Source organism: Trachemys scripta, chromosome 4 (genome assembly GCF_013100865.1).
Source record: "Trachemys scripta elegans isolate TJP31775 chromosome 4, CAS_Tse_1.0, whole genome shotgun sequence".
NCBI classification, from domain to species: domain Eukaryota; kingdom Metazoa; phylum Chordata; order Testudines; family Emydidae; genus Trachemys; species Trachemys scripta.
Genome location: NC_048301.1, coordinates 76,547,747 through 76,561,010, shown reverse-complemented (window position 1 = coordinate 76,561,010; position 13,264 = coordinate 76,547,747).

Sequence of the window (13,264 nt, the reverse complement as noted above, 5' to 3'; positions counted from 1 at the left end):
ATTCACAGCCTGCATTCACTGCAGCTCCTCTGTCCTTGAACCTTGCCACAGTGTTAAAAATGTTAACCATGGACATCATATCCAGAGGAAAGCACACAACAAGGCTAATCAGTGGCACTCACAGACCTTCATGCCAGGGCAGGGTACTGATCTGGAGCTTTCATCATCCACTCTGGATCACAGAAACTAATAGATTTGGAGAGGTGAGAGAGTCAGCAGTGATGTTCTTTTTCAAGTTAAGTTCCTTTAATGGAATTTTGTTACATATTTAAATGCTTGACAAAAGCAACTAATGAGGAGCATCAAAGGCAGCAATTCTGCTGACTTGCAAGACTCCTCACATAAACTGGAAGCTTTAGAGGTGAATGTCTCAAGGGAATGAGGGTAAGATAGAGCTTTTCACCATGGAGTCCTAACCCAGGTGAATAGCATGAGGGAAATACTGTTCATCTGACAAGTTGCTGTGGCCTAAAGGAAATGAACTGGGGACCTCAGAACATTTGCTAGTGAAACAAGTAATCCTGCTCACTGAAAATGACAGCACTGAAACTGAGCAGGGAATTGTTTTTTTTTTTTTTTAAATATATTCCAATCCCAAATGAGAACAATGTTTAAATATCAAAAGTTTTGCAAACAAAAAATCTCCTCCAAAATTATGGATTGGGTCAAACAAAATTGTCTGTTTGTTTGTTTTTAAATGTTTCGAAGTTTTTCTGAAATATATGTTCCAGGAATTATTTGGAGGAAGTTGTATGGCCTGTGACAGGAGGAGATCAGACTAGAAGATCATAATGGTCCATTCTGGCCATAGAATCTATGAGTTTTAATTTAAAACAAAAACAAAACAAAACAAACAACAAACAAACATATGAATTACCTTAAATTTCAAAACCAAAAACCCATTTTGTTCTTCGCAAAACAGAACCTTTTCCTTTTAAATGTGTCATACCAAGGCATTTGCCTTCCTTTCCTTCCCCCCCCCCGCCCCCAAAACCACAAAACAAAACAGGAAATTTGTCAAAACCAACCCTTTCCTACATTCCATTTGTCAAACCAAACATGTTCTGATATCAGATGTCTCATTAAAAAAAATGATTGACCAGCTCTGGACACCACACTTGTCAAAAAACATATCCTCACTGGCAGTTTCAGTGGGGATGAAAAGGACTGGATGCACATGGAGATTAACTACCACCTTCTGACCTACACAGAGGATCCCCTGTAGACTTGTCAGATGGAGGGGGATGTGGGAGGTAGCTACTGGGTAGAAGAAAATTGTGCCCCGCTCTCTCTCTCTTTTGTATGATTGTATAGGAAACTTTAATTCTCAATATCCTATCTTTTGAATGCTTGACTTTGCAACCCTAATAAGGTTGTTTTACCGTAGGAAATTACACATAAAAAACACCTAAGTGTTTAGAAAAAAAACAAACCAAAAAAATAAATCAGAAATTCTATCCTGTGACATCATATAAATGCCCACATAAGGTCATCAGCGAGGTGGAACACTTAGATCCACCACATGGACCTCTGCCACTTGAACTAATCAATAGCAATAGTAGATTGTGTGGACCACAACCAGACAAATTTGCCAATAGCAGAGGAATGGTATCACTCAGGAATATTGGGTTCCATTCCAGTGGACTCTAGTGAAAACAGACTCTTATGTCCATTCCCCCTGAGTATGACTCCTTCTAACCATCCTCTAAAACTTGCCCCTGTCCCAGGATTGTCTCTTCCTCATCCCTTTCTCCCAGTCTCCCCACTTAGCCAGTCCAAGTCTCCACTCTTCATGCTTTTAATTCCAGTTCCAGACTCCTTGTCTAGAATGTCCTAGTCTCACCCCTTCAAACTCCTAATCCCAGTGTCCCCTTCCAGCATCAGCTTCTTGTCCTCAGTCTCCTTGTCCAGCCAGTCCCAATACGTTACTTCCTGGGTCATCATCCAGTCTGTCATTCTCTGACACCCTGGCCTCCAATACTCCTCCATCACCCACTCATTTCCCCTGTCCCAGTACTCTCCCCAGATACATCATCCAATATCAGTCTCAGTCCTCCCTCCTCCCCTGTGGGGATCCTTGCCCCAGTCTCCTTGTCCAGGCAGTCCCAGTCTCCTCCCTGGTTCTTCATCACATCTCAGCCTCCCTTCTACCTACTGGTTCCCACTTCCCTCTTGCCCATTTCTGTACTCATCTCCCAGACCTTGTCTCCTTGCCAAGCCAGTCCCAGGCCCAACACCTAGCTTCAGAGCCCCCCTTTGGATACTCACCCAGTGTACCAATGCGTTCTTAAGCTTTTGTTGATGCAGAAAGACTCTGTTCCCAGGGGAAAGTTCTTAGACCCCTCTTTGAAAGGGAACATCTGCCATTACTGTTATTGATTGAAACATTATACATTCATACAGTAAGAGTCTAATGATTAGACCGATATACAGTTTCTTGAAATCATTATAGGTTTCCCATCTACATCATGCAAATCTTCTTCCTCATTACCCTCTGGGAAAGAGTAAATAGGGGAAGAGTTCATGGGCCTTGTAGCGGGGCGGCCTGGCTTCCAGGCGCCCCAGGAAGTGATGAGCCAGAAAAGCCGCCAGAGTGGGCGGAGCCAATGCGGCCTGTCCCCGCCCCCCGGAAGTCAAGGGGCGGGACAGGAAGTATAAAGGCCAGGCCCCAGTGCTCAGTAGCTGGCCGGCAGCGGAAGAGGACAGACGCTGGTGCCCGAGCTCCCGCGGACCTGAGCCTGCCGAGAGCCCGGTATCCCGAGGAGGACTGGCCGAGCCTGCCGAGAGCCCGGTACCCTGAGGAGGACTGGCCGAGCCTGCCGAGAGCCCGGTACCCTGAGGAGGACTGGCCGAGCCTGCCGAGAGCCCGGTACCCTGAGGAGGACTGGCCGAGCCTGCCAAGAGCCCGGTACCCTGAGGAGGACTGGCCGAGCCTGCCGAGAGCCCGGTATCCCGAGGAGGACTGGCCGAGCCTGCCGAGAGCCCGGTATCCTGAGGAGCGGTTTGAGCTTCCCCCCGCCGAGGGCCCAGAGGGAGCGACACACCTACCTGGTGCTCGGGGCCCGGAGGAGCCCATGATCTGTGACCCAGCAGACGGAACTCAGGAGGAGCAGGTACCCATGGAGGAGGAGATGGGAAGTGGCCCGGGGATAGCAGACCCCGAACCCATGTCAGTGTGTTGCGGTCAGGATCCCCACTGACTGCGCGGCAGACGGACTGCTGTGGATAGGGCCCCGGGCTGGAACACAGTGGAGTGGGTGGGCCTGTGTTCCCCCCTGCCACCCCGCGCCGGGTGGCAGTCTCTCCTCCTCCTTGTCCAAGGGGGCCTGGGCCCCTGACTGACTATTGGTGTGCAGCCCCGCCCTGACCCAGGGCCGGAGCTGTTAACTGTCTGCTCAGCCCCTGCACCAAGGGCCTGAGCCCAGAACTGTTAACTGTCTGCTCAGCCCCTGCACCAAGGGCCTGAGCGCAGAACTGTTAATTGTCTGCTCAGCCCCTGCACAAAGGGCCTGAGCCCAGAACTGTTAATTGTCTGCTCAGCCCCTGCACAAAGGTCCTGAGCTCAGAACTGTTATTCGCTTTGTAGCGGGGCGGCCTGGCTTTCAGGCGCCCCAGGAAGGGACGAGCCCCACCCCGGAACTACTACAGGCCTCCACATACTCTTATGACCTTAGTACTTGTAATTGGGAAGAGAAGCCACAGTAGGGTTGACCCCTTTCATAATGGGTCTTAATACTGTGCTTTGGGCAGCTAAGAGGTCCCTGACCCTTAAGGGCTAGAATCTCCCCACTTCCCTCTGAGCCAAGTCCCCTTCTCCTTTCCATCTGCTGAGGAGAAGTGGGTTGTTGCATGCTCCCTCACGCCTCTCAGGTTCAGTTACATCTTTACAAACCAACCTGAAGTTGTAGACTGAGGAAAAATTTTCCATTTCCATTTCCCCTGTCTTCCCCAAGCAGTTGCTACACTTATCTGGGACTCCAGCAGGTATCTTTCACTCTATGCATCTGAAGAAGTGAGATATTTACCCACGAAAGCTTATGCCCAAATAAATCTGTTAGTCTTTAAGGTGCCACCAGACTCCTTGTTGTTTTTATAACATTGGCAGTACTTTTAATTTTCCCTTCTCCCAGTGGGGTCTGGAATCACATCTCCGTTTATCTGTGCCTCAGTTTTCCCACATCCACCAGGTGTTTTGGTCATGGACGGTTAAAACTGATTTAGTTTCCCCTCCCTTTGACTCTGGCTTATATGAGTTTACATCTGAGTTCTTTGGATTTAACCAAGTTATATCATTTCCCACTAATATTTCAAAAAGAAGAGCCTCACTATCAGTATCTTAGAACTTTCTTTGGTTCTCACTGCAACTCAAGTCATTAAAGTTATTTAATATGATCTTAAGTAGCATGCTCAATTTCACTCTTTATTAATACTAAGAAAAAAAGCCAGAAGCCTACTGAAAAAAAAAATCTTTACTTTCTTGTTGTGTTCACATAAATGAAATATAAGTTCCATTGTAAATTTGTTAAAACCTCCTATTCACTTCAACAGTAATGTAAAACATAGAAAAAGACTTTCACAAATGGCATCATTAAACCTTCCCCAGGAATAATCATCATCTAAAACATGGCAAACCTGTTTTTTCCAGCTTGTCTTAGTACTAAATTGGGTCTCGGGACATTTACACTGGCAAACCTGCTATGATTCAAATTTCAATAAAGCTCCAGCCCAGCCTGCCCCTTTTGGTTGGAGGAGGTGGTGGGGTGGGAAAAGAGGAGTGAAAAAGCTTAGCAGCAAATAAGGTGGCCACTTCAAACTCATAAATCCTGCCAAAGCAACCCAGAGAATAATCATCAGTCAAGACTTTAATCATCAGCAAAAGCTAGTTCAGAGAATAAGGAGGGTCCTAAGGGTAATAGCTGTAAAATGAAAGTGTCCACTGAGAGCATTTGTTTCATTACAGACAATTGAGCCATTTCTCAGCCTTGTTTATCTTTAGCTTCCCCTGTTAGACCAGAGAGAGAGAAGAGAGAAATTATTACTATCTTCCTCCAAAGAAAGAAAAACAGAAGTGCCAGAAATGCTATAAACACTATTTTCTAGTGGTTAGCGTGTATAATTTTTTTTTTGCCGGAGTTAAATAGGGACTTATGTATCTTTCTGACAAATGGGGGCAAACCTGACACACTGCAACGTTATGGGGTTTAACGATTTAACATTTTTAAAGCACTTTTGGATCCTCTATGAAAGGCCACATATTATTATTATAGCAGACATTTTGTAGACACACTCTTCATTGGTAGCAGCAATGATGTGAAATGATCTCAAATGCCTTGGCACTGCTTTCACTCTATGCATCCGAAGAAGTGAGGTTTTTACTCATGAAAGCTTATGCCCAAATAAATCTGTTAGTCTTTAAGGTGCCACCAGACTCTTTGTTGTTTTTGTAGATACAGACTAACACGGCTAACCCCTGATACTTGGCACTGTGTGTTTTTTTCGGTCTTATTTCTCTCTCTCTCTCCATTTTCCATTATGCAGCATTGTATTTATTCTTCCTATTATGCAACAAATTTATACTTTTAAACACTCCCCTAACTATCAGTGGGGTTTGAGCCTGGGACCTTCAGCACTAAAAGTAGAAACTTCTACTTGAGCCTACAGAGTAATGCCTCTAGATAGCAGCTGCAGTAAACACTTTTCTGATGCAGACTAGGCACAAAAGGAAGTTGTGTTACAGGAACATTCATCATTTATTTCAGTGGGGGATTTACCATTTTTCACCACGAGCACTCAGCTAGGCCTGTGAAACATTTACACCTTGACCAAACTTATGAATTCTTGTGAAAGTTGCTACAGTTTATTATTTATTACTTAAATGCTGACAATGTGCTCAGCTTTGGACACAAAGATATAGTGCATGCACAGATATGGTCTATAGTGCAGACGACATACTGCCAGATTCAGTGGATGTATTTAAAAGGGGGTGGTGATGGTCTGGAGTTGATAAGAAATAATCATTTGCATGCCCCATTTTAACCTGCAGAACTACTAGTCATCAAACTTACATTTTTACCAAGTCAAAGAATAAACAGATGCTTTTACTCACAGAAATTCAGTGGGAGTTGGGCAAAACAAAGGAAAACAAAATAAAGTCTTCAGGAGACAGCAGACAATACACAACCCCTATTTAACAATCTGAACTGGACCTAACACAAAATGGCTGCCTTTTTCTGCAGACAGAATCTTTACAGATAAAGGTTCAGGAGGCATAACAGCCACATATCTATTGGCATCACAAAAATTGTTCAGCCCTCAGGGACATGACAGTAGAATTATTCTGTTTTATCCAGACATGATGACAGGAGGAAATAGAAGCAGCAGTTTCTATTTCTTTTATTGAAAAGCCATAATCTGCCCTGGCCAGGAGATGGACTGGTTGATCAACTAGGTGTTGTGTTATGCTCCTGTGATTCCAAACACTTCTGGCATACTCAAGTAACTCAGAAGTAGTTGGTTTGTAAAGCCTTCGTTCAATCCAGTAGAATGCGTTTGTAAGATTTGTAACTTTTCAGACATTGCTAGTATGATCATTAAGTTCTGTAACCTTTTGCAAACTTTGTAACCTTTTCAGTTACCACTTGTATAAACCTCCAAGCTTTGTAACATTCCATCACACAATCAGAGCGAGTGTGAACAAGGGAGTGTATGTGGGACTGGGCGGAGAGGAACTGCAAGGAGAAAAGAGCCAGGTGTGTCTGATGTAATCTGCCCTGAGAAGGCAATCATGGGGTGCTGTAAAGAAAAGAAGAACCTGGTTTGCATGAAAGGAACAAGGGCTGGAAATGCTTCTCAGTGACGGACAGTGTATGTGACAGGAGCTGCCCAGTTCCAAAAAGGAAGAAGGCATGCACACAAGGCTGCTGCTTCTTGACCTGTTCCCTGGCCCGGATCCGTGACCGCAGGCAGACACACCAGATCTACTATGCCTCGGCTTCTCGGCTTCCTCTGCTTCTCTCTGGTAACTTTCCGCCTGTGTGAGTGAATAAACTCCATCCCTTTTCTGTTTGATCCAATAGTGGCATTTAATAAAACCAATATAAGTGTAATCCTGGATTGGTTTACAGGGAAACTGAGGTAACAGTAGTTACTGTATCATTTCACAGGAATACAGCGCTAAATACATACTTTCCATCCAGATTGTTTCAGATTAAGGAAAACAAACAAACTCCCCATGACAGAAAAAACCGAGTGAGTCTCTCGCTCTGCAAGACCCTCAAATCTCAACATGTCTCACAGGACTGCTTCTCTCCAGCCTATCCCTTCTCTTTCTCCTTCTTTCCCATGCACAGCAGGCAGGCATCCCATATTTAAAAATGAAGTAAAAACACAGAATTGCAGCTACATACACTACAAAGATGGAGGAAAGGAGACAACGTTTTGGAAGTACAGCCATATTAGATATAGACAAGGGTTTGGAGTAGAGGTGAAAGTTTGGGTATGGATCTGATAGCAGGTAATCTCACAACCACCATAATTTTCATCAGATTTTGACACAAAGTGGTGGAAATTGAATAAGGCCAACCACTCTCAAATAGCAAAAACCTTGTAAGAGCTGGCAAAATTTCAGAAGTGACCAAATTAGAATCAGAATATCACCCCCATTTTGGCACAAAAAACAGTAAACGATGGCTTCTTACCCAAAGATTTGAGAAAGTCTCCCTGAAATTCAAAAGGGACTCAGACGGGAAGTTCTTATCCTGGTCCATATCTTCTAAACATGTGCAACATCGAACAGCCACTTAGAAGGGAGCGTTTTATAACAAAACATTTCCCTTTTCTCCAGCACTGTTTCAGGATAAAATCTTGGATCTTCTTCCCCTCTGTTCGCCAAATTGAGGATTTCCTTGTTTTAAAATGTTCCTCTTCCTCTTCTCTACTGGGAAAACTGTTCATGGTTGGAGATCAGTCCTGAGGGCTACACAATCTTTTCTTGGCAATGCTAATTTGTTCATTCTCCCCCTCCTCCCCATGTGTTTGTCTTCGATTTGGAAGACTTAGTACCTGATTAATGCATATTGTAAAGCACCTAAAACAGTTCAGCCCATTAGATCACTCAATTGGCTAAACATTCTAACAACTCTTTCCCACAAAGGAATGTAACCTCAAGCAAGCAACTACAGATCATTCCATTTCACCTGTTAGTTGAGATTTTATTTAAGGGGCTGCACTTTCCTTGCCAGCTGATTGCATGCATAAGTAAAAGAGAACTTTACTGTAAACTAGAGAGAGGCCTGACCCAAAGCTCCTCATCTGAACTTTGGAGCTGGCTCTTATCCATATGATGAGCCAAGTCAAACCAAAGGCCTTGGCTACACTTACCAGCTAGTTCGACGGCTGGAAATCGAAGTTCTGGGTTCGACTTATCGCGTCTAGTCTGGACGCGATAAGTCGAACCCGGAAGTGCTTGCCGTCGACTGCGGTACTCCAGCTCGGCGAGAGGAGTACCGCGGAGTTGACGGGGGAGCCTGCCTGCCGCGTGTGGACCAAGGTAAGTTCGAACTAAGGTACTTCGACTTCAGCTACGTTATTCACGTAGCTGAAGTTGCGTACCTTAGTTCGAATTGGGGGGGGTAGTGTAGACCAAGCCAAACTCAGATCTACACACTCTTGAACAGAGGAAATTTTGATCTGGTTTTTAGACTGCATTCCTTGCTCCACTGGGATCGCATATTCATGAGGATTTGGGAAGTCCTTGGCAAATTGTGGGCAATTTAAAGAATGAATAATCATAATTTAGGCCAAACTCAAATATAAATGTTCAAAATAAAGGCCAAATAGAAAGAAACATCAATACATTAGCACCATGTGATAGGCCAGCTGAAGAAAAATCTCTCTAAGTAACATGCTTCTACTTTAAGAGGAAGACATTCCTAGGGCGTGAAATGGCAGATTTTGTAGCTTCTATAGGACCTACACAGAACCTGTCTTCTAAAGAATAGGACTACATGCAAAAAGTTCCTTTTAAATTTGGACTTGTACATATCCAATGGCTTTATAAGAAACAGTGAATAACTGTGCACAGGTAACTATAAGCATATCCACATCTGCAATAATTTGATGGGGATAGCTCCCATGCGTCCCATTCTCTGCATCTTGGGAACCTAGGCAGAGACATTTTATGGATATCATAATCCAGTGCCATGGCTGGATTATTTGTTTACAGTGCCATACTTTGTGTTTTATATACATCTAATAAGGAAAGACCCTATGCCCAGGAGTTTGTTTTTCCTGGAATTCTGTATAGGCAAACATGTGGGAGTATAGGAACGAACACAGCAACCAAAAGGAAGGAAGCCCACCTATAGGGCAGCTTTATTTTGACCGGAAAGCAAATCGTACAAGTGGCTGTTTCACATCTTGATTTTTATGTATTTTTTTGTTTGCATGGCCAAGGCCAAGAGAAGCAGTAGAGTGCCCTGAAGTAGAGATTGGTAATGGGAAGAGAGCCAAACAATGGGAGTTTCGAGGAAGGATTTGAAGGGAAAAATAAAATGTTCCATGGTGTAGGGGAGCAAGGAAGCTGCTTCAGGCAAAGAAGGTGGCGTGAATAATCCATAGTGTCATTATGTGGGAAAAGAGAAAATGTGATGACAATGGATCCATGTATCACACCATTGTATGTTCTGGGGATTGGGTGGAGTGACTTGCTTGTCTGATCTAGTTCTTAGTGAGAGAAATTCTCCACCACCTGGGAGGTAGCAGAACCCTGACAAACACCATTTCTTAGGTACATGGATTGGCAGTCTCAGCAGACAGACCTAGTACTGTACACACCCCTGGAGACTGAACTCCCTTCTCATGCCTAAAGGAGCCTTCCCTCTTGCCCCCACCCCAGCTCCCCCAGGTTAAGGCATATCATTTGGGAAATGTTTTGTCCTCTTTTCTGTGAGCAGAGAGCTTGAGTTTCCATAGCTGTCAATTTAGCTAGTACACACACACACACAAACTCAATGAACACATAAAAACAGACAGCGTGGCAATGTGATTATATAATTAAACAACACATTTTCAAGCAAAGAGAATGTGAAGCTCTACAGGAGAAATTCACACCAGAGCTAAAGGCCTAGACAAATGCCTGCCCATCATTTCAGTTTTTAGCACTATAACCTGGTCTCCAGGAAGTCAATGGGAGAAGTGAAACTGGGGAATAAGATGACCCAGTGGTTCAATTCCCGGCTCTGCTAAAGGTTTCCAGTGTGACCATGGGCACGTCATATTGGGATATGTAAAGTCTTCCCTACCTCAGAGGGGAGTTGTGAGGTTAAATACACTGAAGATTGGGAAGATTCAGTTACTGTGGTAATGAAGAGCATGTAAGCATCTAAAATAGACAGTCTTTGACAGGACCTGGATTTGAACCCATATAAATGCTTATGTGGCATTTATGAATGGACCAATCTTTAGTGTGGCAAACTTCATTTGCTAAAAATTTATTTCTCCGGGTCCTTCTCCTTGTCCTTCCACCCTCCCTGCAAAAAAGAAAATCTGTTTCAACAGCAAAACTTTCTCATGCATACTCAGAAGCAGGAGGAAAAAAAAATCCCTCTGAAGGTCACATTCTCAAGATTATGTGAATTGGGTTTATCTGAACCCCAGCAAGCGAGACAAGAAAAACCAAACAAAAAAAGTCTGCATAGGACTAAGACTTCCCTTTCTTCAACTAATGCAAAGCCATCTAATAAATATGAATAAGGTTATTTATATTTATTTCACTGCTGCTGCTGGAAAAGATGACAGACTAATCGTGTCTGCCTAAAACTGGGTTGTAAGTTTACATTACACTGCGTGTGTTCTGTCATTATTGCACTGTGTGGTAGGATAATGGCTTTGACTACACTGTGCCACAGGAAGAGCTGCCTCTGAGAGTCACTTAGGAATCAACACAACAGAAGATTAATCTGCATTTATTATTATTTACGGTGCATATAACTCAACGTGATTATTATTAAGTGGGAGAAATTGTAACTTGCATATTTCCCTGCCATTGCTCTTTAGCACTATTCTGATCCAGGAGCATGCAGTAACAGATCAGTGCAGCAAGCTGCTTGCTTCAAAAATATAGCACATCGGTGCTTTCAGAAGGCATTAAAAGTTAAGGGAAATTCACAAGTACAATTACAGCCCATGCTCCCTATTAACAGCTGTGCTAGAGATTCCTGCTCAGGCCCCATAGTGTAGCTTCCCAGAGTTCGGCCTGGAGGGCTGTGTAAAATTAGTTCTGACATGCTGATTGGATCAGTCAGCATAAGGCTAGGCTCCATTTGGAGGATAAAGTACCAGACGTTAGGAGTCAAATGTTCACTGGTCTTTGGAAAGGGGAGATGGTCCTTAAGGGAGTGGGGTCCTTAAGGAAATGCTCTGGGAATAGAATTGAGACCAGTAAGAGGTTGGGTCACTCTTGTCCTGTAACCTTGAATGCCTCAAACTGCTCTGGTGCAGTAGTTCAAGAGGTAAGGAGTGGGCGCATGTGCAGCAGCCCTGGTTCAGCAACTCTGACTGTAGCAGCCTGCTTGTTACACCACACACATACCCTGGTCTCCACCTGCCTCGGTTACTGCTAGCCAAGTCAAGTCCAGCACCAAGACCTTCTACTCTGAAATGTTCAGCTCTCTTCTGGGACATTCAGGGGACTAATAAGGTCCATTGGTCCCTTAAAGGAGCAAAAGCACAGCAGCTTGTTGCTTTACCTGGAGTTAATCACTTCACATCAAAAACAGCACTGGGTTGATTTAGAAGTAAAAGCAAAACAAGTTTATTTAATGATGGCTGACCGCCCCATTAGTCAGGATCTCCCATGAAGTACAAACTACTTGGTTCCTTTGTATTTCTGGTGAAAACTTGGAGTTCCTTGCCCCTCTTTTATTAGTCCAGTGAACCTTTGCAATGTATACTTCTCAAGGCCAAGTGCCCCTGCTGTGAGTAAAGGCACCATGCAATCTGATGGAGTTTCTTCCATTCTGGTGCTTTCTACAATGCAAATTGATTTATCCCTGCGGCCTCCAATGTGTCAGTGAATGGCCACTTGAGTGATTGCACTTGGATGGAGGCAATCAGACAATTGGCATTGGCTTTTCCTTTGTCTGGAAAAACCTGTTTACCCACGCCTTTCCTGGTTCAAACACATTTCAGTAACATCATAATTTCATATGTAATGTTAATACATGCATTTATAATATATTAATAACCAGCATATTAGCTTTCACATGATAAGGCATATTGTGTACAAATATTATTGCAGTACTGTGTGCAGTGTGACTATAGGGGTGCCTAGGTTCACAGAAGCCCACCTCCCCACACTCCTCTCACAATCTCTAAGAAACTTTTCTTTTTTCTCAGCTGTCTTGCTTTTGGCATCATTACAGCAACTGGAAAGCAAGTCATGCCACTTAGTCCATAATTAGGGAAATATATCCTAAATCAGTGGTTCTCAAAGCCGGTCTGCCACTTTTTCAGGGAAAGCCCCTGGCGGGCCGGGCCGGTTTGTTTACCTGCCATGTCCACAGGTTAGGCCAATCGCAGATCCCACTGGCTGCGGTTCACTGCTCCAGGCCAATGGGGGCTGCAGGAAGTGGCACGGGCCGAGGGATGTGCTGGCTGCCGCTTCCCGCCACCCCCATTGGCCTGGAGCAGTGAACCGCGGCCGGTGGGAGCCGTGATCGACCGAACCTGTGGACGTGGCAGGTAAACAAACTGGCCTGGCCCACCAGAGGCTTTCCCTGAACAAGCGGCAGATCGGCTTTGAGAACCACTGTCCTAAATGACTGTTCCATAAAATAACTTCTGTTTTATTTATTTATTTGAGGGGGCTGGGAGAGTCATGGAACAAGGCCTTCAATACTTCCAACTTTAGAAGTACAATTAGCACTGGTTCATGCCAAATGGTCATGAGATGAAGGGGAAACAGTTTGTAAAGCTCTATGGGCTGCTGACAATTTAGAGCAGCTGGGGAGTTCAATAGAAACTACGAATGTTAAATGTCTATATTTTTTCCTCCTAGTGTAAAAGCTAATATTCTAAAGGGGGCAGGAGAATACTTAATATAATTCTACAAAATTAAACTGTTTACTTCCCTTTTACCCCCTCCCTGCACACACTATTAATTTTCAAGTTAGGCCAAAGACTCCGTTCAAAAAAAGTCTGCCATCTTATTATGGCCAGGGCAATTCATCATCCAACGAAGTGCCTTGAAAATACAACAGTATTG